The following is a 26,009-nucleotide window of genomic DNA, read 5'->3' as shown; positions in this document are numbered from 1 at the left end:
GTTTTTTTCCTCCTTTGTGGTTTCTTTTTTTGTTTGGGTTTTGTTGTTGTTGTTGTTTGTTTTTGTTTTGGGGGTTTTTTTGCTGCCGCTCCCAGCACCGGAGACCCACCGTGGCCGCGGCCGAGCCGCGCACCCTCCCGCAGCGGCTCCGTCCCGGCTCTGCACCGTGCGCGGCCGGTCGGGGAGTGCAGGCACCGGCAGCGCAGGCGGTGCGAAGGAGGGAGGGGAAAAGGACTGAACAAACCTACCACACAACAAACCCCAAACCACCAACCCTAATTAATAATAATAATAGAAGGAAGCGCAGCGACTTGCTGCGACCGGCGGAGCGGAGGGCGGTAGGTGCGAGGCGGGCGGCCCCCGGGAGGGCCGGCGGGGCGGCGGGTGGCGGCAGCGGGGCTCGCAGCCCCCCGGGGCGGCCGGGGGTACCGGCGGGTCCGGCGTCGTCGTCGTGTGAAAGTCCCCTTTAAGTTTCCATAGAGAGGCCCTCCGGCTGTCACATGATGGACATGATATAATGAAACAACATCGTGGGGAGGGAAGCACTCGGGGAGCCCGGGGCGGCGGGAGGCGGCGGTGCCCCCCGCCCCGGGCCCGCCCTGCCCCGTGCCTGCACCTGTCTCCGCGCCCGGGAGCGCGGCAGCGCCGGCAGCCCCGCCGGTGGGCTGCGTGTGGCACCCTCCCGCGGGGAGGGCAGGGGGAGGGGAGCCGGCGGAGCGGCCGCTCGGAGGTAAGTTACCGGCGGGACGTGGCCGGGGGCTGCCCGCCCGCCCGGGGGGCGCGGGGTGCCGGCGGGGCAGGCGGTCGCGGCGGTCGCGCCATGTTTGCGCGGCGGCGGAGTGAGGGGGGGGCGCGCGGTGGGGGGGGCCGGGGGCGCCGCGTGTCCCCGCGGAGCGGCGGGCGTGTGCGCGCCCTCCCGCCCTCCATGTCCGCATTCCAGCTCATGTTGCGCAGATAAAATTCAAACTTGAGGTAAACACAAGCGGCGGGGGGAGGGGGGGGGCGGCTGGGGGGGGGGTAGGCGAGGGAGGGAGGCTCGCTCCATCCCGGCTCGCAGCGCCCGCCGCCCGCCCCCGCGCAGCCCACCCGCGGATCCCCCGCACCTGGCCGCCAGCGGCGAGCCCGGCCGGCCGCTTCGCAAGGGGCTGCGGGCGCAGCGCTGCTCCTGTCCCCCCGCTGCGGGGGAGGCAGCGGCGGGCGTGCCCCCCCACACCCGCACCGCGCACCCCGGGAGGAAACGGCAAGTGGGGGGCACGGTGCGCGGCAGGTGCGCGGGCCGCTGTCGCGACATTGGGGGGAGTTTGCCTCTCGCGACGTGGGGGAAGGAGCCAAGTGACAGCCGAGCTGCGGCGGGGGGGGGGGAGGGGGGGGGGGGAAGGACGGGACTGCGCCGTGTTGTTTTCATCGCTGCGTGGGTATCCCGAATCGAGCAGAAATAACAACAATCCCCCCCCCAAATCACCCACCCCCAGCGCCGGCCGGGGGGGCCGGGCCGCATTTCCAAGTGCGTATGGAGAAAACAAGATGCGTCCGCGGGGGGGGGGGGGGGGGGGGCGGGGAGGGCCGGGCCGCGCCGCCGCTCGCCAGCCCGGGTCCGTGACACAGGCGGTGCCGCCGGCAGCGGGTATATTTAGCAGTTCCCCCCCCCCCCCCCCCCCAGCCCTCCGCATGCTCCGCGCCCGGTGCGAGCGGGCGAGCGAGCTGAGCGCCGGTTGATGAGGCGGGCCGGCGAGCGGCCGAGGCACGGCCTGCTGCCCCACAGGTGGGTGCCTGAGGAGAGGGAGGCCCGCGGCCAGGCGCCTGCCCTGCGGGGAGCGTTGGAGTGGTCTGCCGCCCCCCACCCGGGAAGGCGGCGGGAGGCTGCTGAGGGGGCGCGGCGAGGCGAGGCGGGTTGGGGGGCCGAGGGGCGGGCGGGGGGGAAGCGGGGTCCGGGGCAGAGCGGCCGTGCGGGGAGCGGAGTCGGCTGCTGCGGGCGAGGCGCTTCCTGCGTGGCGCAACTCGGGGCTGTTGCGGGAGGGCGGGCGGCCTGCGGAGCTCCGGGTGGGGTGCGTGTGCCCGGGGAAGGGGGGGCGGCCGGCTGCGGAGCCGTGGCTGCTGCGGGCGCGCGGCGGGTGTGAGGGCGCGGGGCGGCGGGGGTGGGGGGTGGGCTTCGGGCGAGCGGCCTCGCTGAGGGCGGGAAGCGCGCGCGACCCCTCGACGCGCGGCAGCGGCCCCCGCCTGGCGCCTCCTCAGCACTGCACCACCGAGGCGGCGGCGGCGGGACCGGCGGCCACGCCCACCGCTCCCGGCAGACCAATGGCCGCGCCGCTGGCGGCCGACCCCCCCCCCCCCCCCCATCATCTTCCCCCCCGCCCCCCCCACCTTCCCTCCGCCCGCCTTTGGCAGGGCGCGAGCGCGGCCCGCGCCCGCCCACCCGCCTGTTTGTTATGGTCGGGGCCACGTGCCGCCGGCTCAGCCCGTCACGCGGCCCGGCCTCGCGCCGCCGCCGCCGGGGCACCCGCGGGGCGAGGGCCCGGCCCGGGGCGGGGCTGGCGGGGACCGGGACTGGGGCCGACCTCGGGGGGGGGCCTGAAGGCCTCGGGGCCGCGGCTGCCCGGCTGCCGCCCCCCGGGCCTTGCCTGCCGTGCCGGTGAGGGGAGCGGTGCTCGCGGCCTGCCCCGTGACGCCCCCTGAGGGGCCTCTCCCTGGGCCAGCGGGTCGGGCCCTGGCCGAGCCCTGAGGGCCGATCTGCGGCTGGCTCTAGCCTCCGTAGGGGGAGGCTCCTCTGCCCGGGAGAGAGCTGTGAGAGCTGTTTATGCCCAGCGATACGTGGTTGGGGGGGTTTTGTATTTTTTTTTCCTCTGCCATCCCTCCGTGCTGTCCTGCATTAGCCAGGGCAGTAGCTGCGTATCTGCCTAGCCCGGTGGTGGTGTGGCGTGCAGCTTTATGTAGGTAACACAGGGGAACGCTGTGAGGATCGTGTTTAGCTATCAGTCTCCTGAGCCTGGAGCTTTGAGCCTATTTATAGGTAGGTTGGGCAGTCTTCAGCGTGAAGGACTTGAGCTGCGTCCCAATCTGTGGCAGAGTGAGGCACCTTAAGTGATGGTGTTCTGTTTTCGGCAGGTCGTTGTTTCTGGAAACAGGATTTTACGGAAAGCTCCAGAGTCATGGTTGTTAATAGGCTATATGGAGAAAGACTAGTCAGTTTGGAGTTGAGGAACGTAATGCCATTTTAATGTAACTTCTCGGATAGCAGAGCAAACAGTAAGAGGATACTCGGTTCTAGATTGGTGGCTTTCGGCTTGCAGGCAGTGGACCCTGGCCGTCTGTGAACAGCTTATCTGGGGTCAGTAGGAAGCAACAGAGGAAAGGACATTTGTGTTCTGTAGGCTTACATTCATTATACAGGTACCTGCACCACTAGAGATTCTGGGTCTGACGAGCTGTTAAAAAAAAGGACAAAAAAAAGACTGCTATTCTAGGTCATTAGGATACTTTGGTTTCGAATAAGTAGAGGAGGGGTGAGAAAAAAACCTGTATCTGTTTTGTTGTGTATGTCCCTGTTGTACTGTTCAGAAGTTTAAAATTCAATATCTTTTTAAGAATTACATAACCATTAATAACATCGTGACTCTCAGGAAGCTTTAAAGAGTTAAATAACAGCAGATGAACGAGAACAGGTCAAGAAGAGGAGAGATGGTTTTATAACTAATGGTGAGGACCGTACACGGATATTTAAAACTGCTTTGGAGTTGCACTGGAAAGGATTATTTGTTAGTAGTAGTATTATTTTAACGCCCTATAAAAAGAGGATACAAGGAGGAGGATGGAAATCCATAAGTTAGCAGTTCTGTGCTGGTCTAGTCCAGTAAATGAATCGGGGACAGTTTATGGTGCTTCTTGTGCTTTCACTTCTCTTCCATCCGAACTTTATCAGTACGATTTTGAGCATCTGAAATGATGTGTTTCCAGACCTTGACTGGTGTTGATGAGGAGGGAATATGGCCTTAAGATAGCAAGAATGGTAATGGCTCAGAAACAACTGAGGATCATGGTAGTGGTGAAAGGAGTGGTGTGGTAATAGGCTGTACTTGGCATAAGTTGTAGAGAGCTGATGTCCTGCGTTGGTTGCAGGAGTCGTTTGAAACGGTGTTACCTATGGGAATAGGTTTATTCAACCCGGGTAGTATACTTGATTTGTAAGAGCATATCTGCATATGTTTGCATTTTTTTGGGGGGGAACCCCCAAACCTACCTTAAAATAGGAAGTTAATAGGGAGCACTTGGTTTGTTAGATATTTGAGAATACCAGGAGGTGCTCTGTAACAGCATGCCAGTGTCTCAGATTATTTATTTTTTTTTGAGTGTACATGGAGTTGCTGGTGGAATTGATGCACCAGGAAATTGCTTTCTCTATTTTTGTTGGTGAAATGCAGTTAACATAAAATGAGCCCTTTGGATCCTGTATCCCATTTCTCTTTAATATAACTAAGATCATTTATCTTCTTGACAGCTAGAGGAAAAAATACTTCATTTTGTAACTTGGTTCACCTTCTCTTCAATTGCTGTCAGCTCATGACGAGGCACAATGTGTGCTGTACACTGTGTTCTACAGAGCTGTTTTGGTGACGAATACAATGTATATGGAAAAAGTGCTATGAAAAATATTGTGCCAGTTCTCTCCACTTTTTATATAAACAATACCAATTTATCTCTTAAAAGAGGTACTCAGAGTTTCATTTTAGGACCTAATGCCTTGCCTAATTCTGGTGGCAAAAAGGTCGCTATTTTACTCTTCGTAAGTACTTCAAAAGCATCTGAAAAGATTTAAACTAGTGTTCGTATTGGTTTTGCAATAGGAAGTAGTGAAACCTTTTTTTTTTTTCTCCCTGTTGTAATAAAAAGGGAAATTTTGAACTTACATTAACAGTGTGTTTGTTTATGCTGCTGTAACCTGTTACAATTAAAATTAAGAGGATCTCTTTAATCCAGGCTAGGTTTTTTCAATTGCTGTAATCGCGTGTTTACTATATTTCTTTTATATTTAAAAATGAAAACATGGAGTTGTGTTTTTTGTCGTCTTGTGTAGTCTGACTAGCTGTAGTTGATTCTGCCATTTTTGCACAGTGTTTTTCCATAAATGTCGTGCTCCTGGAATTATTGGTAGTACCAGAGTATGAGCTTGAAGTGCTGTAACATCAAGGGCTGAGAGTACTTGCAAACATGAACGCTGAACTGCAAAGTTTAAAAAAAATAATCTCCCCAGCAGTTCTTTGAAGCCATTTTTAGAGAGTCAGGATTGAAAATTTTTGTCAGTGACTGGAGATGGAATTAATTGGGCTGCAACTGTTTGTCACGAATTTAAGCATAAACAGGGTTTTCTTTTGGCTTTGCATTTCGTAAAAATGCAGCATAAAATCCGCCATCCTTTCACAGTCCTTCAGGATGCTGTACCTCAGCCAGCAGATAACAGCGTTGTTGTCTAACAGCATGGCTGGAAATCGGAGTTTTTTGTTCTGAGTCTTGCCCTTACCAAGGTCGGAGATCTCATCCTCCCCTACATTCCTGATCTGGGTACTTAACGCTTGCAGAGGGTCCTGATCCATGAATTTTGATGAATTGCCTTGAGCTCTAGGAGGGATGCGTTAAATGTCCCCAGTATCGTGCTGCTTTACAGACCTAAGTTTGGAGATCTCTGAAGGACTGACATCTATATAGCAAAAATATTAATTATGGTAGTAAAGCAGTCAAGTGGAATTTTTTTTTCTAAGTTTCTTAAATAAAAGTAATGTATTTGGCAGGACAATAAAAATGTGATAATTGTCATAATACTCTTGTTTTAAATAGTTTTAATCAATATGGTTTACTTTATGAATTCTGTAGTCTAAATGTGGGAAGTTTTGTGGATGAGGGGAGATGGTACTACTGTCAAATTGGGTTTCACAGTAATCTGAATTTTGGTGTACTATTACTCAGGAATTATTTTTTCATAATTGTTATGTTACGAAGCATTAATAAGGCAGTGCTGATGGTGAGTTGGTGGGGTTTTTTGTACTCTTGCTAGGCTAGAAATTTGTTACTGAAGCATAAACAAAAGAAATTGAGAAACAAATGGTTTAAAGGGCATTTATAACACCATTTGTAAGCCACGGTTTTACAAACACTTCTCTGAATGTCTTGTTTAAGGACTAGGTCTTATTGAAGAACATAAACTGTGCAGTTACGTAGAAAGTAAAGAGTTGGTAAATATATTGTGACTGCTTTAGTATCTTTGGGTGGTTTTTTTCCTATATTTCAAATTTTTACTCTGGCAACCAGACCCACGATGTGCTTACGTGTACAGAATGCTGTGCAGTAGTCTCAACAGAAATCTTGTGAAGTTTGTGTGCTGGTAATATTGAGATTTTATTTATTTTTATTTTTTTCCTTTGTGCCATCTTGCAGGTGGTCAGAAGCAGCAGTTAGTTGCCTGGGTGGGAAGACAGGGAGAGTGGAATGGGGAGAGGGAAACCTGGGTAAGCATTGTGCTGGGCTATTACAAAGTTTAGATATTTCTGCCCTCTTCTTTGCATACAGGAACATACTGATTTGCCTGTATGCTACACCAAAATGTAGCAATTTGAATACAACTACTGTCCTGCTGAGCCTTAAGGAAGGATTAGGTTTTTGGTAGTGTTTATGAGCTCGGGTTGAACTTCGTCTGTGTTGGGAGAAGTTCTGTGGACAGAGTTTGGATCTCTGGAAATATCCCTTGAATCGGGGCTAATTTTTTCATCTGTGTTTTCATCTGGTATAATTTTGGTAGCACATAAATTTCCAGAAAATGAAATATTTTTTTTATTATTCATGTAGTAACATTATGTATGAAATACCCAGAAGATGTGCTATTTTGAGTAATACCTATATTATCTTCTGGTTCCTGAATTTTAGCATAACTGTAGTAGCTACTGTTGGAGCTTCTGCCAAAATATGAGTTGTAAAATGAAGGCAGATACTGGCTTCATAAATTAACAGCATGCAGAGGAAATCAAATGGAATCGAACTGATGTTCGAATTTCAGCCTATTTGGAAAGTAAGCAAGCGTTTGCTGGGTTTTACCTGTATTACTGTTTATATCAGCGAAGCGCGGTGTCTCCCAGCGGCCGGGTGCAGGGTGGCGGGTGGTGGCTCACCCAGGAGAGCACCTTGCTCGGGTCACTGGGACTTGGGACATCTCCTGCCGCCCAGCTGCGGTGCGAGCAGCTGTGCAGTCCCCGGGGAGGGAGAAGCCGCATCTAGCCACCGTGTTTACTTTGAGCAGGAGGAGAAACAGGACGTTCCCGGCTGTTGTCTGGATGTGTTTTGTAAACTGCAAGCGCTGGGAAGGCTTTTAACAAGGTGTAGTTTCGCTGTATCGCCGTGAGTTCTACCGTTTGGCATTTCTAGTGTCGTGTTGTTTCCCCCCCGCCCCCTTCGCCCCCTTTTTTTTTTTTTTTTTTTTTTTAGCACAACTTCAGACGTTAATTTGTTGACGTTTGTATATTGCTGTGTCATCTGTAGTTCTTGGGAGGTGTTTATATTCTGATTTCTGCGGCTTGACAGCCGTGCCCCGGGGTGCTGGAGCAATCCGGATTCTGTTTACCCTGTTGAGAACAGGATTCCAAACCTATGAAAAGCGATAGGTTTGGGGGCTTTTTTGTTGGGTGTTCCCCCCCCTACCCCCGTGTGTGTGGTTTTGTTTGGTTTTGGGTTTGCCTCCGCTCGGTGCGGCCGCGGGGGAGGGCTGCGGGCCCGGAGCGCAGCGGCCCGCCCCGCGGGGGGGGGGGGGGGGGGGGGGGGGCGGGGGGGGGGGGGGGGGGCGGTGCTGGGATGGCGGCGTCGCGCCTGGGGCGCCGCGGGGCTGCCGTCGCCCCCTGCCGGCCGAGAGCGGCAGCGCAGCGCTGTGCGCGGCCGCCGCAGCGCCCAGCAGCAACCTGCGGGCGCTGGGACGGAGCTCCCTGCCTCGCTTGGCTCCCTTCGGCTTCCTTCTGAGCCCAAGCTCAAAGATACCGTCTTTCTTCTAGAGCTGTAGCAGCGTTCCCTTTTCAAGCCAGATCGTCCCATTCTTCCTCCTCTTATCTGTGTCCGTGGGCATCTGTCTGTGAAGCCTGTGGTTCTGTGTATAAACAGAAAGCCGAATGGTGCATCCAGCATTGTGGGATCTGCTGCTTCCCCAAAGAGTATTGTCCTGGAACCACAACTCATTCTGGTAGCTTTGGCAGAGAATTGTGCACCCTTACCATAAAAAAAGGAAGTAAAATGGCTTTAATCTTTAGATTGTTAGCCCTGTTGGATTTTGGTAATCCAGAGATGCCCATAAAACAATATTGACCTAGAAATCAGTAATTTAAATGTGAAAGACACTTCAAATGTGAATAATGTTCACACAACATGGAACAGGAGTGAGGTCGGACCAACTTAATACATGTGGTTTCACTAACACCAAATGTATCTCCTGTTTCAATAAGCAAATAGCGTAGCACAACTGTTTGGTGTTTTTGTTTTGGGTTTGGTGGGGTTTTTTTGTTGTTGGTTTTTTTTCTTGGGGGTGTGTGTGTGTTTGTTTTTTGTGGCTTAGGGAAATGCTGCTGCCTTGGTTTTAAAGAAACTGCAGTTTTCATCTATTACTGATGTTGAGGATAAAGGGAGTTAACAAGGGCAGAGTTCAGCTATACTCTGCAGTGGGAGTTCAGGGGGAACCTCTGTTCTCCCAGTTCTTCTTGTAATGAAATTGTTGACGTTTGTGAGGAAATCCTTACCGAATATTGGAGAGAAAAAAAGTCAGTGGTAGTGACCAGGAAAAAGTAACCATGACTTGTGAATTAACATGTTACTGAGTAAAGCTGAATTACTCAGAAGCAGTATTACTTCAGTAATGAATGAGTGATATCTATAAGCAGTAATAATTTGTAATGGAGACCAAAGTCACATAATACAGAGGGGGAAAACACTGGTAGACATGTTTGATAGGTTAACCCAGGCTCCTAGCATTGTGATGGGAAAGAAGCATCTTTTTAGTGTGCTCTTTCAATTACAGAAGGATGGAAAAAAAATTCTCAATGGGGCAGCCTGGATGGCAGGTTGTAGTCCTACACTTCTGCAAGCAAATGTGCAGTATGATTGATTCCTGCAACAGTTCCCAGGCTCTAAATTGAAACCCTCATTGCTTCTCTCCAAAGGTGGTTCTACTGTCAGGTTTCACTTGATTTTTTTTTTTTTTAGAAAGCTGGTTCTCGGTTTTAGCGCAGGTGTAGTTGACACCCAGCTTACATTAATTTATTGTACAAATACTGTCCTTCAGCACAAATGCCTCTTTCTCTCACTTGTGTTTTGCACATGCTGCATCTGCAGCTAGCAGTTACGTTCATTTATAGCCCTTATTTTGTTCTAGAGCAGCAGTTCTTTGCTTCATCGTGCCCTTCCCCCTTTTCAGCATGTATTGCATGCCCCTGTAGTTTAAAGACCACTGGTTTGAAAAACAAGCTCTTCTTTCCTGTAAAGCAAACTTCATGTGCCTGTGGGTGAAGTTACTTTTTCAGAAGGTTTATGTAAGATTACCTGATCCAGTAATTAGGAGAATAAATATTATAAATACAGTTTGTCCTGTCTAATGTTATCCTGGTCATAGTCTCTGTAGGATATACCTGGTTGTATTTTTCCTTTCTGTTGATGTTTTTCTTTGAAACTACAGATACTCCTGTTATCATGAACAGGTTTGATTCTGTTCCAGATGCTATTGGTTGATAAAGTAGTAATGGGTCTTCTGGCAGCTTCTTCCAAGATCAGTTACCGTGAAAAAACTGTATTTACCCAAAGTATATGAGATGTGCTTTGAAGAACAGGCTTGTGATGTGCATATGATTCCTAATAGACAAGGACTGTAATTTATTTTTTTCTTATTCTGGTACTTAAGAAAAATCTTCCTGGCTAGGTTGAAACTGGAAGTCGGCTCTGAGACTTTCAGATGCAGTCTCTTTGGTGGCTATGTCAACATTAATTATTGTATATCTCTAATGTTACCATATAAACCTCCATTTCTTTTGGCCTACAAAGTTTGTGTTGGGTAAACTATACTCAGCTTATTTAATTTTCATACTTGTGTAAGTCTTTGCAAAGCCCTTAACCATTGTTATTAACTGTTCATTGTTCTCTTTAGTAGTGTGGGCAGAAATGCTTAAAGTTTTTGAAAGACCTTGCAGTGATTCTTCCTCACTTCAGGATATTTCCATTCATCCCATTTTTGAGAATGTTCCTTTATGGTTGTGCCTGCCATCAGTATCCGTACTAGGTTTTACTTTCAGTCTGCTGCTGCCTTGAGGGAAATAAAAATTGGGGTGAAAAGTCCATCCTGTTCCTGCAGGTGACATTCATGATTTCTGTTTTCTTCAGTTGTTTTTCTGCCTTTTCCTGCAGGAAAAGGCAGGAGACATTGTCTGTTTGCTGAATGCCAGGTTATCTTTGTGGTTTGGTGGTCCTAGAAATGTAAAACAAGAATCTACAAGAGAGTAGATGTACAAGCAAGGGAGGGCAGCAATAGGTAGATCCTCTTCATCCACTCTGTCCTTGCTGTGAGTGGTGGGCCTTACGTGGCATCCTGTTCTGTCAGTATTACAGCCCTGAGTTGTGGTCAGACTCTATTGCAACATGCATTTTCTGCTCTTCCTGCCCCTCGCTGCCACCAGATCTCCAAAGCATGAAGATGGGTGCAGAATACATCTTGCACTTTTGGTAGTGCCTAAGATAATTCTCACATGGATTGCAGCTGTATGGCTCATAGCTTGAACGTATCGTGAGTGAGGAGTGGGATAGTCATACCTGGTTTTTTTCTGTAGACCAGGGCCTCTGAGTAAGTGACTTCACATGTTGTGGTTGTAGGCTGTGTGTTTCCCTGGTATCTCCACTGTGTGTACTAGATAGATGGAGGTTCTCAGGATACTTACTTTTAAGACAGTGCCTCCTGGAGAGGTGACTTCGGAATCCATTTTTTCCTGCTACCGTTATCTTAGTTTAAAATGGATGAAGGCTATAAAATGTCTGGTTTTCAGCTAGTGGCTATTCAGCTGACCCCTCTACCTCTACATTCTGTGCCTCTCAAGGGTTCTGTTAAATAATATTTACATTAATAGTACTATGTACTGCTGAGTCCCTCCTGTGGTTTATAAGAGCTTAAGTATGGCATTATGTTAACCAGCTTCACTGGTAGCTCAGGATTAGAGTTGTTTGTATTTGCAATTTTGCTGCTAAGTTCTTCATCTCTGGTGAGTGTTATAAATAACAGAGGCTGGGACTGCAGCGAAGGAGTCTTCTAATAACCTGGGCAACAGGGACTGTCATTCCCCGGCTCTACAGGAGAAGGGGCTAGCTCCAGCTGCCTTGAGATACATCCGCAGCCAACTTCCCTGGCTGGGGTATAGGGTGCATGTGCATCAGCGTCACCAGCAAAGAGGGCACAGCAGAGGAGGCAGCAAGGAAGCAGAGTGCTGCATGTGGGCAGTAGTTCCCGAAAAAAGACTGAAAGCATAGAAGCACAGAAGCCTGGACTAGATAAGATTAAAAATCAGGGGCTGTGAAAAAGAGACAGGTGACCAACAGAGAGAGACCAAAACGGCCAAGGTTCTAGTTTCCTCTGTACATAAAAATCAAATTTGAACAATTCATAGAACTCTCCTAGATTTCATCTAGTTATTAGTAATGGTCCTGGTACGTATTCTTCCTTGCTAACTTAAGAGGCCTATTGATTGAATTTTATAAGCTCTTTGTTATATTACCTCCTCCTTGGGTGGGGAATGTAGCAGTGACCCACACAGGAAGGTGTGCCTTCCCATACTCAGCTACGCCACCAGACAGCAGTATCTGAGGCTCTCACCTTTGCTAGCCCATTTTCCTACATGTTGAATTTCTACTTGGATCTTCCACAACCCGAGTGACTGGGCATGCTTCCTGTTTTATCTGCTAATTGCCCTTTCTTACCAGCACTGGTGGTTGATCTGCTCATGTAAATAGAGAAGGGTCGGTGCTTCTTTTTGAAAGAACCATTCAATTGTTAGAGGAATTAGCTTCAGAGATCCCAAGCACCTGAAGTGCTGGGGCAGAAGTTCATTCAGGAATAAAGCAGGGATCTTAAATTTAGATTTCATGGTAAGATATGGCATTGTGCTACTACTAGATTAATGTTTTGGCCCAGGATAATGCTGGCTTTTGAAGAGCTTATCTTCAAATGTTTAAAAATCTGTTCTTGTGTTTTACCATAAACTGATGTGGTCCAGCAGTCATCTGGCTCACATAACTGGAAATATTTTGTTTTTCTTTTTACATGACTCATTACCATGCATTTGTAACTATGGTTATTTTCTCTTAAAGGATTTGTTCAGCCCTTTAATTACCATGATTTGGGGTATTCAGGTTTGACTTAATACCAATGTAGAAATTCCTCCAGGACTGCTAGCTACTAAATAAATCCTTTAGGCTGTATGCCCATAAAATTACCAGGCATCTTAATACTTCTGCATTAATCTAGATTAGGACTTCAGTGAGGTTACATCGCCCTACTGCATGTGTGAATCTTAAAACTTATTTTAGGTGTCAGTGTTGATTACAGTGTGTTTGGAGTTCAGCTGCTAGAGGTGCTCTGACTTGCTCAGTAGCAGTGGTGTGTACTTGGAGTGATGAAGTAACAAGTGAACTGCCATAGCAAATGTTACTGATAATTCAGACTTGAAAAAGTCATAAAGAAACATTCCTCATGCATGCTTTTCCTCATAAGGTATTCCATTAATAGGTAGTGATAATTTCTCTTCTTGCATTATTAAGTATGTTCTTCTGTTTTCTGTGAGACATTTCTTTACAATCAGAAAACTAGAGTTAGCTGTTTAGGAGAAGGTGTAACATCCTTTCTGAAGGATGGTGCTACAGTTGTCTATTGTTTTATTGCTGAAGGGGTCATTTCAGATAGCAGAATTTTTCAGTTGGGTCAGTTCATTATTTCTTCAGTATTTGATAATTCTTCTTTATTTCATGGTCTAAGGTATTTACTGCTGATGGTGTTTGTGATACTACTGCAGAATTTATTAGTTTTTTTTATCTATTACAGTAGAATACTACTGATAACTTTAAGGAAAAATATGGAACTGGGAATGGCTTCCTGGGTTTCTCAGTCTTCGTCACTTGGTACACGAAGCCTGATGTTGTATAATTGCTATGTAATTTGTCCTTAATCTTAAGGACAGGTTGTTATACTTAGGAGAGAAGAAAGATTGTAACTGTCAGAGCATCCAGAGTCTAGAAAGTCTTTGAATTGCCAGCCTGACATTTTGAAGGGCTATTTCATACACACTTTTAAAAATTATAATTGCAAGCTCTTCCTTACGCAGTTCTCTTTGCTTATGTTTATTCCTCTCTAGTACTTTTATGACCAGGAATTATATCACTCGGTATTCTTTCAGTCAAGTAAGCAAACAAAACTTCTAGTCTATGTTCATAGTATTGATTTTTCCATTCTTCTGATCATCCTAAGCTGTGCTTGCTCTGCAGACTCTGCTTAGGTCTGAGCTGGATTTGCACCTTAGTTTGCCTGCTGCCCACACTGTTAAAACAGCATGGGACACTGTGTCCCTTAGCATCTCTTAATATCCTCCAGAACATCTGAAGTCTGTGGTGAGTTAGCTTGCTGTGCTGTGCTTTGATGTGGGGTGCAGTTGGAATCATTCATCAAAGCAGAAACATGGTTTAAGAAACTATTCTTAATCATCTTGCTGTTGTTAGCTACTTCTCCGCAGCTGAGACTGCATGAAATGACTGCTTGAATTGTCGTCCATTTCCTGCCTCAGAAACTTCATGGTCCTGCCTTTCATTTTGGAACTGGTGCTGTTGTCTGATTTCCCAGCTGAGACTAGTGTGGAGGCTGAGGTGCTTCTTCTCTTTGCTTCGTTCAGCTGGCTCCTGCAGTTGAACAGTTTAACATAAACCACTGGTGGAGCAGAGAATAACAAAGCAGGAGCTCATGCAGGCAGGCATCCATCGTTGCTGGGAGGCAGCACGAACAAGCTTTGTCTCCATTTATACCCGTGCTCCTCTTCTGCTCTTTTCTACTCATGGTCTAGAGTGAATCCTTTGACTGCTGTCACTGGTCTTGCCTGAGAGGTCACAATTCTTGGTCTATGATCACTGCTACTGGTCAGACTATGTACTTATTTCTTTTTTCTTCCTTGCCCCCCCTGCCCCCCCCCCCCCTTTTTTTTTTTTAAACTTACGGTGAAGTGGACCAGGTCTGTGCACTCTGGCTACTGAACTCTCAGTTGAAAGGTAGAAGTTACAATCTGTTGCCATTTCTGCTACCTGAAAGCACCTTTCTTCTCATACTCAAGTCTGAATCCATCATTCTTAAACAAGGCATGCGCAATAATTGGATGAATTTTCCAGGCAGCTGTAAATTGAGGTCACAGTTGCTTTATTTCACTGGTATGTCACTCTGACCCATGGCCATTTTGTGATGGGCTAGGCTTTTTCTTCCTTCATAGTTAAGGAGCCATTTACCTGGTGGCAATATGTATTATACTCAGGTATGTGACTGTACATCTTCTGCTGTTGAAATTCACCCCACTTCTATTCAAGACTATGAGGTTATCTAGTTCTTTATGAACAGTGTCCCGGTTCTCCTTTCCTAACTCCTTTTTATCAAAAGCTGTCAACAAAAGCCAGGATTACTAATGAAAAAAAACCCACCAAAACTAATCCCCAAACCTAACTGATAACTTGATAATTCTAAGCATCTATACCTTTATCCATCAACAAAGATCAGGAATAGTTACTTGTGGAGGTCTTGGTGCAGTTCATGTATTGAAAAAAGTTGGATTTTTGTGTGTTCTCTTTTACTGATGTTTAAAACACATCCCAGAATATATTGGTGGATTTAAAAAGCTGATGGTGAGGTCCAGTTCTTCCTGAAGGCATTTCAGTTGACTCAGAGGTAGTCAACTTGGTAAAGTAAACCAGACAGAACCTGCAGATAGGAGCAGAGTAAGAGGTGGGAGTTCCTTTCAATCAGTGCTGTAAGAGCAGATATAAGAGTGGTTAGACCTTTGTATTAGCTGGGTAGAAATAGTGAGGGCTTCAGATGCAAATGTTTGGATAAGTACATTACAGAAGAAACAATACAAAGAAAGGAGAAAGGACTGAGTCTGCTTTAGAAGATGGGAAGATAAACAAAACCTACAAGCCACATTAAGCTGTGTCAAACAGTGATTAATAAATATCACAAGATTCTTCAGTCATTTGGATAAAAAAACAGCATGGGGAAGCAGAGCTGTCATTGCAGGTGATAGAATGTTGACATTTGGTTCAGTCTTTTCTAGGGATGTGGGGAAAAAGCAGGATGATGAATGGATATGATGGTTTAGAAACTGAGGCAAATGACGCTAAAGCACTGAAGTCCAGGTGAACTGATAAGCTCTAAAAGAGACTTGAGTTGATACATGCTCTTAGTATGGCTTCAGTAGACTTCTGAAATTTTAGGAGAGAGTGAGACACTTGAGTACATGAAAAAGAAAATGAAATACAGTTAGTTTATCAAAAATAAATTATGCTGGAGTAACCTGACACCTTCTCTGTTGAAAAGTACATATTTTTTGGTCTTTTGTAAGGTGCTTGGTAGGAAGCACCTATTTCCATACATGGAAAATCTTATAAACCACATCTTTCTTGTATAGCTTAAACAAGAACAGTTGTAATGCTGGTGATCAGATGAAGAAGTAGTAGTGACAAGAGGTTTTGGAAATGGAAGGAAAAAGGTGGGGACAGTGGTTAGAGAATACAGGTTTTTTTTTTGGTGATTGGCTTAGATATGAGGGGTGAGTAATCATCTGCCTGTTAGGGTTCACACAATAGACTTAAGATTAAAAATATATATATTTAAAAAAACAACCAAAAACAATTATTGAAGGGTTATGACACTGAAGATGTGCTACTCCAAGCAGTGAAAGACCATTACAAGTGTTGCATTGATGTGTATTTTAAACCTGTAAAAACCCTATTCCTTTTGTCTGCAGTTTGACTTTCATAATTAGGAAGCATTGAGTTAATTGTTAACGTGAATGCTAAAAGAAAGTGGGAGCAAGAAATACTGCTCTCTTTCATTTTGTAATTGTGTGGTATTTATAAGAAGCTGTGAGGTCATTGGCATCCGGTATGAGCCACTTCCTGAAAACCTTGCTCTACATGGTAAATCTAAAAATGTCTTTCTTCGAAAAACTCAGCTGTTTGTTGTTTTCTCTTCTCTTGCTTCTGTCCACCTTTTGTTTCTACTCCAGAACTTGCGTACCACCGCAGAATAGTGGTATGTTGTGATGGAGGGTGACGCTACAGAGGGCACAAGCTGTGTTGGAGAAGGTACAGCAGAGAAGTACAGTTCACAACCAAGTGCAGGCAGTGGTAGCATGGAAACAGCTTAAACACGCAGCCTGACATGTAGGAAGTATTGACAATCTAAAGCTGTAGTAAATTGTGAGTGATACATTGGCAAGTGATCGAGTTGTTTAAGATGAGGTAAAACCAGCATCAGCAGAACTATTTTGTGTTCTTATGTTCCTGTTGAGTTCCAAGTATGTAAAAGGCAATTAGTTTCTTGTAAAAATGGTTAATTTTTTTTTTTTTTTAAGTTCTTGTACTGTCAGCAGCTTCTAAACTTGTAGGTTGTAGAAGTAGCCATCAGATTTTCTAAGACATCAAGGTTTTGGCAGTAGAAAGAAGTAAGCCTATTTGTGTGTGTGAATGAAGAAACTAACAGCCCATAGTTCATTATTAATTTGATGAACATAGAACATACATTTGATTGTGTAACATTTACATTTATAATGTAAAAGAGATTATTTAAACTCAGCTGTGTTCTTTAAAATGTGGATATATAATTGTAATAGAGCAATATAAATTAATTCAACTGTGGCAGGTCAGTGTGCATGGGAACTGGGAAAGATGAAGAGCATGTCTGACAGAAAAATTAGAATTCTGAAGTAGTTTAAAAGTGTTGTGTCTGTTTCGCGTGTTTGGGTTTGGGTTTTTTGGTTTTGTTTGGGTTTTTTGTAACTAAGTTGGACAAACTCAAATAACTAAAAAATGTATGTATGTTTTTTTAAGTAAGTGTAATCCAGAAATGTATGGATAACATTTTTGGGTTGAGTTTTTTGAGTGGCTTTTGGTTGTTTGTTTATTGGGTTTTTTTCCTTGTAATTTCTTTGTATTAATTGAATAAAGTACTAGTTAGGGCTAATATCTAGGCTAGCAGAGTAAAAGCTAACTAGAACAGCTTTGTAAAGGAATATTTTGATTTATAAATTACAGAAGTTTTGCAGTATATGAAGATACAGAGCTGCTGTGAAAATGGGTGTTAGAACATCATGTGCCAGTTTGAAGATAAACATGAATATTTGGCATTAATAATAACACACTTTGAAATTAATTAGTATATTTGATTTGACTGTGGAAGATATATTAAAGCTTGCTAGACTTCACAGAAGGAATAACAATGGGAAATTCTTAAAAACAGTTCTTAAATTTGCAAGCAGTTTTATAATAATGTGGTTTTAGCCAGTCAGCATGCTGTTTCGTAAGAGCTTTAAACTCTGTCTCCAGAAAGACATGCTGCCTGTCAACCTGGCAACATTCCTATAAATTTCCATGGCAATTTTATTGGTAATTAGCATTTGTCAATAGCTTGTCGTCTATTATAACCTTTCTGTGTCTCAGACTTCTCTTGCCCATACAGCAATTGGTTTGCAAATTTCTAAAATTACAATTCAGACCTCAGCTTACTGGCTTTTATCATGTTGGTATGAAGAATACAGTTTTTAAACTTACTGGAGATGCCTGTGTTCACTGTTCTGTTGATACAGGTTTTTTATGTCCTTGTTTTCTAGTCCAAGTTTCAAACTTGTAACTGTGGAACACACATCCTCATCAGTGTGCTATTACTTTTGGTGTTTATTATTTAAAAAATTGTCTCTTTATGAGTCTGAAAAAAAGCTCAAACTATGTCCTAAAGTTGCTGTGAGTGTGCATTTGTTTGGGATCAGGCTCAAACTTTATGGTAGCAGGTTCAGCTCATGTGCCTTAATAGGAGCTGTACCAGTATTATGTACCTGTACCAGGTACTGTAACACAGGTGCTGTGTTGTCATGGCTGCCGCAGTGTGATTTTATTTTAGCTACGTGTGCTTTGATCTGTTAGTTTTGAAGTTATACTAACTGATACAAGGACCACTTTACAGCACTTGCAGCTTTGGGACTTCAAGGGGAAAAAACCCTAAACCTGATAGCAGTTTTTGCTCTAATGCTTTACTTCCTGATGTTCACAGTACATGTTTGAGGATCTTGAGATAATTGGTTAAATCAAACACTGTGCTTCTCGTGTCTGAGCCTCTTCTAGTGCCATGGCAAGCTACCTAAACATTATATGTGTAATGACAGCTCTGTGTGTATTTCCTTCTAGCACAGGTTTTGAGGAGAATACAGTATGGCAATAGGAATTGTAGGTACTCATTCAGACAGTACTTAGTGCTGGAAAGTTGTACGGTGATTGTCAGATTTGAGGTCTGGATGGACTTTCAGCTCAGTTTGGTAGAGCCCTTGATTTTTACATTCCTGTGTAGCTTGGTATCGTTGGTAAACTGAGGTGAAATAGCAATACTTAACTGCATCAGTTTTCACCAGTTGTCTGGTACATGGTCTAGTCACCTTACAGGTGTGTGTGTGGGAAATAATCAGGAAAAGCTCTTCTGAAGGAGCATGAAGATTAACTGCAATAATGTGTGATAGAAAAGGATTTAGATGAAGTTACCTAAAGCCTTTGGACTACAGAATTGTAGTACAGCTGCGCTGTAGAAGTGGACTTGGGGTTGAAGTTCATGATTCTTGGGTATTTATCACATAGAAAGAACATTGTGTTTATTCATATTTAAAGAATCTCATCTTTGGGTGAAACTTTGGCGCACACACTGGAAAATTGTGGTGGAATCTCTTAGTTTTCTACGTTGCCTAAAAACGTAAACCTTGAAGTGCTTTGCAAAAGGCTATTTAGCCTTTTTGTGCTCTTCTGAAATGTTATGTTGCTTGCTTGGTTTTACATTTAGTGTACGATAGTTACTGGCCATCTTTACATCTTCATTATGTTCCAAACTGTTTACCTAGTGTTGAGCTTGTGGAGATTTTAGTTAGGTGGGTAAAGATGAGCAATCTATGGTTTGACAGCTGCAATTTCCCTAAGTAAAAGTAAAATGAAGTAAATAAAGAGTTAAATGAAGAACAGGAGCTCTGAACAGCATATCGCTGCAGTTTCAGATAGTTATCACTAGGAGGACACATAGACCATGATATTAAGGAACTAATTGTTTACCTTTTCATATTAACTGGTGTGGTACTGGAAAATTACATGTTGAAAGGTTGCCATATAATAATGTGTTAATTAAGATGTTTTATTTTACTTGAAATTAAAAGGAGTTGTGTAATGGACTAAAAATGAGTATGATAACATTTGGAAATCTCATGGTGATTACTTTGTCGGTGAATCAGAAGAATGCATGTTCTCAAGGGCATATACCAGCCAGTAATCGATGACATGCAGGTAGAAGTGATTTTTTAAAATAACTTATTTTACAATTTTGTATTGCAGGAGTTCCTTTCTCCTTTTTCTGAAATGTTTATGGTGGCTTCTGCTGGTCAGGACACTATGTAAGATGGATCACTGGCTGGCATTTGATATGGTATTTGCTGCCACCATCATTTATGTTTAATCTGTTTGTGATCTTCTACAGTGTTTGAAAATAGTTTTTCTTTTAGTTGTCTATAAGTGTTTACTCTAGGTTCTGATATACAGTTATGTATCGGGTTGAGTAATATGGAAATTTGTCTAATTGATCTAAATAGTTTGTAGACTGCCCATGTTGCTGAGGCAAGCTGTTACCTAATAAAGATTTCAGAATCTGACTTTCTGTATAGAATCATTATTGATATCACACATGCAGACAAAGATAACTGAAGCATATGCTTTAAATAAAATGACACGAGAAAATGAAAAATGGTTTGAAATTTAAAGTTAGTGAAGGATGCATGAAAATAACACCAGATGGAGAGAAAGAGAAACTTAAGACCTAGATTATTAATAAGTATAATATGTTACTGTTGTATAGAATAGAATCTTAACAGGCTTCCAGTGTGTAAAATGCATTGCAACTTCTCTTAAGAGTTTCTGTGTTGCATAGAAGTGAAAATGCATTATCTGACTCTTCCAGAGTAATGTTCCCTGAGACTACCAAAAAAAGAGTATAACACAGTATGAAGTGATTTTTGGAAACTTAGTAATGGTTTTGCCCTGGTAGAACTGGGGAAGATTGAATTATTTTGTTTTTCATTAAGACATTTGTGAAATTAATATGGTTTTACATCTCTAGGTTCATAAATTTCTTTCACTGGGAGACATTTTCCTCAATGTTGAAGCTTGTTTGTGGAGTTTCATTTTGTTAGACTGAACAACAAACCACTGAACATCCCTTTGATAAAACTTGTGGTCTGGAATGGTTGCATAGTTGTTTTATTGAAATTTCTATGATTGAACACAGTTGTTCATTTTCCCCCTCATTAGCTGTGTCTAATACAGTTTAATTTTTCACACATTTGCTGGTGCTTACTGTGTTGCTTTTATCCTTACAGCAAAACCTGATTTTTAATTTTCTTGCAGATTATAGTTCCTGTCCATCCATTTGTATTCACTCAGCTCAGTCCTTTATTGTTACTTTTCATGGGAATCGACCTCTGCTTTATAACAAAAACTTGGGTGTTCTGCATGAGGCCCTTAATTGAAAAATGAGGACCCAGTCTGGTTCCAGACTCTGGCAATTGAGTATCTGCGCTGACTCGGTGGACAAGACCAAGCATTCTGCAGATCTTGGGCTTTAGCCCCCTGGATCATTTAATTGTTCGTAATTTGAGTTGAATTGCAAGTTAGTCAAGGCAACCTTTTTTTTCTGAAATGTTACTGCTAGGGATTTGGTAGAGATTTTCTGTATTTTTGCAGAAGTCTGGAGTAGGACCTGACTCAGCAAAGTAATTAAAGTTCTTTTTTTTTTCTTTCCTTTTTTTTTTTTACTACTTAAATTCAATGACTGAGGCTTCTCAGTCTGTCTTTATGATTTTTTTTTAAAGACCTAGTTAATTGCTAATCCTAAAACTTGCCTAGAAATAACTTCAATTGTTCTTTGAAGTAGAGCAGAAACACTATATAATACTACTTGTTACATTAGTAGAGGTCTGTACTGTTTTTGTAAACAATCTAGTTAAAATTTTGGAAAGTTTGAGCATAGAAAGGAAAGGTGAGACCCCCTGTTATTACCTGGAGAAGAGACTATGATCCTTTTTACTTCAATGGGGAACAATGAGCATGAGACTGTAACACTTCATGTTAATTGTGGAATGTTCAGTGGTGGGGGTTTTTGTTGTGGTCTTTTTGGGGACACCCCTCCCCTCCCCCCCCAAGTTGGATGAAATGCTGTGTACCGAGGAGTTGACTGACAGAATGAGACAAGCTGCTGTCAGGATGAATAAATGCTGAAGTACAGCTCTTGTTCATACTATAGAATGTTTGGTGGCACTGTCAGAACATTAAAACAGAGAGTAATTACAATATCAGAATATTTGCAGTGCTCTTAAAAGGCAGTACAGTGGTGGTAGTGAAGTAAGTTTTTGATTATTTAGACCCCTTAAATTAGAAGATTGCTTGCTACATTATAATGAATTATACAAATTTATTTGATTAGGTTTTTGTTTTACAATGTAGAAATTTTTAACCTTTGACTAAAAGTCCTTCGGAAGTCATTCAAGGTGTCACATTAAGATAATGTTTTGGTAACTCTCAAATTCTGAATCAGATCAATACTGAGATCTTGTGGGTAAAATCTGATTAAATAATGTCATAAATTCAGTTGTGAGGCTCACAGATTGACAGCTGGTACAGGCTTAGAAGAATGATAGGGCAGAGGAAGATGTGGGAAGGCAGGAGGTTAAAGCAGGCAACCATCTGATGGGCAGACACTTTGCAAGGCAGCAGTACAGATGGCAGTACTACTGTAAGTATTAGTATTTGTAGTGTAGCACATTAGCAGACTGTATGCATTTACCACTAGGAGTGTAGTCATATGTGAAATTCTAACTTTCGCAACATTTAGACTCCATTACAACAGATTTGCTAGACTTGCATTTTGCAGCCTATGAAGTGTTACAAAGAGCAAATGAAGTATGAAGCAGCCTTCTTCCTTCAGCTTCAGAGTCATATAACAGGAACTGGAGAAAAAGGATTCTTGGTTGAAACGAGGCATGGGCTAAGGAAGTTTAGATGTGCTGCAACAGAAGGTTGTTATATATCAGCTTTTCTCAGCTGGTTGCCAAAACTGAAATGCTTCTCCAAAGTAGTTGCAGGTTTACTTCCTGAATATGCTGAGGACGAAACATCTGTTCTTCTCTAGTCAGGAAACAAACAAAAACCCAAACCACCAAACCCCCCAAACAAACCAAAAAGTGGCAGGCTTTCTTTGTCTCCATTAACATAAGGATTTTTATGCTATCATTTCAGTGAGTAATCAGTTAGATTTGGTACTTGTTTGCCTAGATGTAGAACTACAGAATTCTTACCTGCACTGATGGAAAACACTGACTTTGCAGCAGTGTGTTGCCGAAGTCAGCATCATTGATGTGGGTAAAGGGGAGCAGAATCGGATCGCGATATTGTAGAGTGGTGTGGGATTGATGCAGCTTCTCTCCTACGGCCCATTTCTGCTAGTACAACGCTAAAAGAAACTAGTTCTGCGTAATTCTAACAGAATTTCTAAGACAGTCTTCATCTCTCTCTTTTAAAGGCTCTAAGGATAAAGCAGAAATCCTACAATTTCTTTTTACAGTCACAACAGACACTTAATTCAAGGGTTATTTCAGCTATTTTCCAGAATTAAATCTCTCTTCATATTGCTGTACTCGGTAGTTGATGACTTTTTTCCCCTTTTACTTTACCTTAAAGCCTTTTTTGTCCTTTCTGTCTGCTTTACTCTTTTTTACATAAAAAAAAGGTTTTTGTTGCTAAATGGATTTTCTGTTTTTGTGCTGCAAATGGTAGCAGCATTGGGATAATGAAAGAGCTTGGGAATGACAGCTGTATGTTGAGGTGTTGTCAATGTTGGAATGTAATCTTCTGCTTTGACCAAAAATGTTTGTTACACAAACATGACAGACACACATGGAAATTGCTTTCCTGTTGTAAGTCACGTAAATAGTTGTGAGAGCTGAAGTGAAGAAGTTACTGTTCTGCCCTAGGACACAAGCTTTAGCTGATTCAGTCTGACGTTCAATTTTAAGAGATTCAGGGTACAGAAATCACACAGAGCCCCTTGGGTTACAGAGGAGTATTTTTTTATGCTTAGTTTTTAAATGTCTTACAGGAAGCAGACGCTGTAGACCAGTGTGGTTGGCTTATTGAAGATGCAAGGTAATTGAACCAACATGGGATTAAAGGCAGCTTTCCTGTGTAGTCATGTGACCTGTTTTAACAGTTTTAAGCAAACAGTGGAAAAGTACTTGAGTGTGTCTGTAGACTTTTGGCAGCTGGTATCTCCAGAAGCCATTTCCAGGGCCTTCATTTGTTTCTGTTAATTTGCATTAGCTGGTATCAGTTTCTTGACTTTGATAACAGTCTTGACATCTTCCTTAATTTTAAATTGAAATGGAGAGTGGTAGAAGAGTGGGAGAATGAAGGAATATTCATCCCTGTATATTGTGAATAGAATGGAATTATAGAATCATTGAGGTTGGGAAAGACCTTTAAGATCGTGGAGTCCAACTGTTAATATAGAATGCTTGTGTAGAAAGAAATAGAATACTTTTATGTTTAGAAATGGGTCTGGAGTCTGCTCAGTACATGAAGGTTGGTCAGATGTGTCTTCCAACAGAAACAGAGCAAATTGATGTACAGAGGGAGTTTTCAAACCCCATTTATTATGGGTTGTCCTGGAGCTGTTGGCCACTAAGGGTGAAGTTTGCACAGCTTGCTTCTAAGCACAGGACTGATAAGTTCTAATGGAATTATGTCTCCATATTTCAAAAGATGTCTTGAAATTTCTTGGAAGAGGAAGTTGACTGACATAAATTACCCAAACAGGAAAGGAAGGATGTTATTCCAGGTATTGTTCAGGGTATTTTTTAATTCTGCAGAATACTTGAGAAGCAGTTGAATCATTAACAGGAGTGACAAGCTAGGAAGTTTTGAAGGGAGTACAGGGCTCAGACTTGATAGTGCATACTTAAAAAGTCAAACCCTTTGCTGATACCAGATCAAAGTCAGTGAAGTGCATGTTAAAACAGCACAGGAGCTTTTCTGTATCTTCATGTTTTAAATACTCAGTAATACATAATTTTCACATTTGTTTGGTTAAGAAAACTTTGGAGTTGATTTATGTTTGGGTTCTTTTTTAATAAAGCATTGCTCTGGCTGGGGATTTTTGGGTTGTTTCATTTGTTTTTTTTTTTTAACTGAATGCTGGTAGAGTATTTGGAAATTGATCATAAGTAGTAAAAATATTTACAAGAGTAGTATTAGGTGTGTTAATCTTGTCATGTGGGTAATGCTGTAGTCTTAATTATAAGAAGAAAAATCTAAAAAGGTCAAAATGATCTGAGCAGGTAAAATTTTGGACTAATCTAGAATATAATTCCCTATTTTTAAAGATGTGCCTTTAAAATTCCAGAGTGCTTTAGGCTGACCTTCCCCAGCCACCCACCTATACTGTAGTGTGAGAGTTCACAGACAGCTTGGGTTTGAACCCCTGCCATACTGTTACACTGTCCGTACAGTTTCGCTGGTGATTGGTCACTGAGCTGTCATGCAGGTAAAGATTAAATGAGGCAAACTGCTGTATCTCACGCATAAGAGAAATTGTACTTTTCTACCTGTGTTTCATTAGTTCTAAGGTTCTTGCCTGTCTATTGTTTCCTGGTTAGGTATAAAAGACTCAGCAGTTTCAGAAAATAAAATCACATGTGATGGCTCATTTATCTTATGGTATTACGAAATACCATCTTTTCAACAGAGGGAGGTTGTGGTCAGACTAGGAGGGCAGAATGTCTTTGTTCTCGGCGTCAGTTCCTTGGCTGACGACCATGGGGTCATTGTGTCTTTAATTAATATTCTGGGCCTGCGTATAGTAATTTTGATACCAGAAGCACAAATCAAATCTTCCTTTTGCCAAGGTTTTCATTTTTTGGACAGGAATGTAGCCTTCAGAGTGCCTTGAAAACTTCCCAGGAGAAGACTTGAGTTGCTGTTGAGATGAATAGCAGTACAGGCAAATGACTGAGCAGGTCATTGTAGACTCTTTACTGTCAGTGGAGGGCTACCTTAAGAAGTTCAGGGTGTGATTCCTCATTTTTCTCATGGAGAGACTGGATTTAGTGACATGAATCATGCTAAAGGCTCCGGTATTTTAACTAGATCTCCTTTACCTGCAATGTGGGTACCTAGACAGTTAATTTAATGTGGACACCTGTGTTATAGAAGTCAAATGAGGTAAATGTCAATCCCAATATTGTGTGATTTGATTACTTTGTTTTGTAAGAAATCTGGTGGAAATCTGTAGAGCCCAGGGGTTTTGTCTTCCAAAATGAAATTGGTATATGCCAAAAATAGGCTTTTGCAGCCAGAGTGGAGACTGCACTTATCTCTGCCCCCCTGCCTTGATCTAGAATCTATCTTCCTTTGTATGAATTGAGCAGTTACAGGGGAATGTGCTAAGCTAGAATAAAATCGGTCTGTACTGTTAAACTCTACATAATGGCACAGTGCTACCTTGGTCACTCTGCCATTAAAATTCCAAAGATAATCTTGTTGAGTTTTATTCTGTTCTTGCAGTCAAACTCTGCAATGCAGTTGACGGCTAGTCTTAAAATAATCTTACAGATTGATTAAAGAGATGCTGAATTACAGCGCTGTGT

The 26,009-nt window shown here is 43.3% G+C and overlaps 2 long non-coding RNA genes across 2 annotated transcripts in view; one reads left to right on the top strand and one right to left on the bottom strand.

The window, feature by feature from the left end:
- Positions 1–444: 444 nt before the first annotated feature.
- The window catches only part of LOC119148566, a 103,518-nt gene continuing 77,953 nt past the window's right edge, over positions 445–26,009 (top strand). Inside the window, exon 1 of the long non-coding RNA XR_005104422.1 lies at positions 445–730. This is a non-coding gene — a long non-coding RNA (uncharacterized LOC119148566). The remainder of the gene's footprint in view (positions 731–26,009) is intronic.
- LOC119148567 lies at positions 3,192–7,706 on the bottom strand. Its single transcript, XR_005104423.1, has 2 exons — positions 7,078–7,706; positions 3,192–3,422 (listed from the first exon to the last, which is right to left on the bottom strand). It is a non-coding gene; the product is annotated as an uncharacterized LOC119148567 (long non-coding RNA).

The sequence above is a fragment of the Falco rusticolus genome, chromosome 5 (assembly GCF_015220075.1).
Source record: "Falco rusticolus isolate bFalRus1 chromosome 5, bFalRus1.pri, whole genome shotgun sequence".
NCBI classification, from domain to species: Eukaryota; Metazoa; Chordata; class Aves; order Falconiformes; family Falconidae; genus Falco; species Falco rusticolus.
This window is presented reverse-complemented; position numbering and strand designations above follow the sequence as displayed.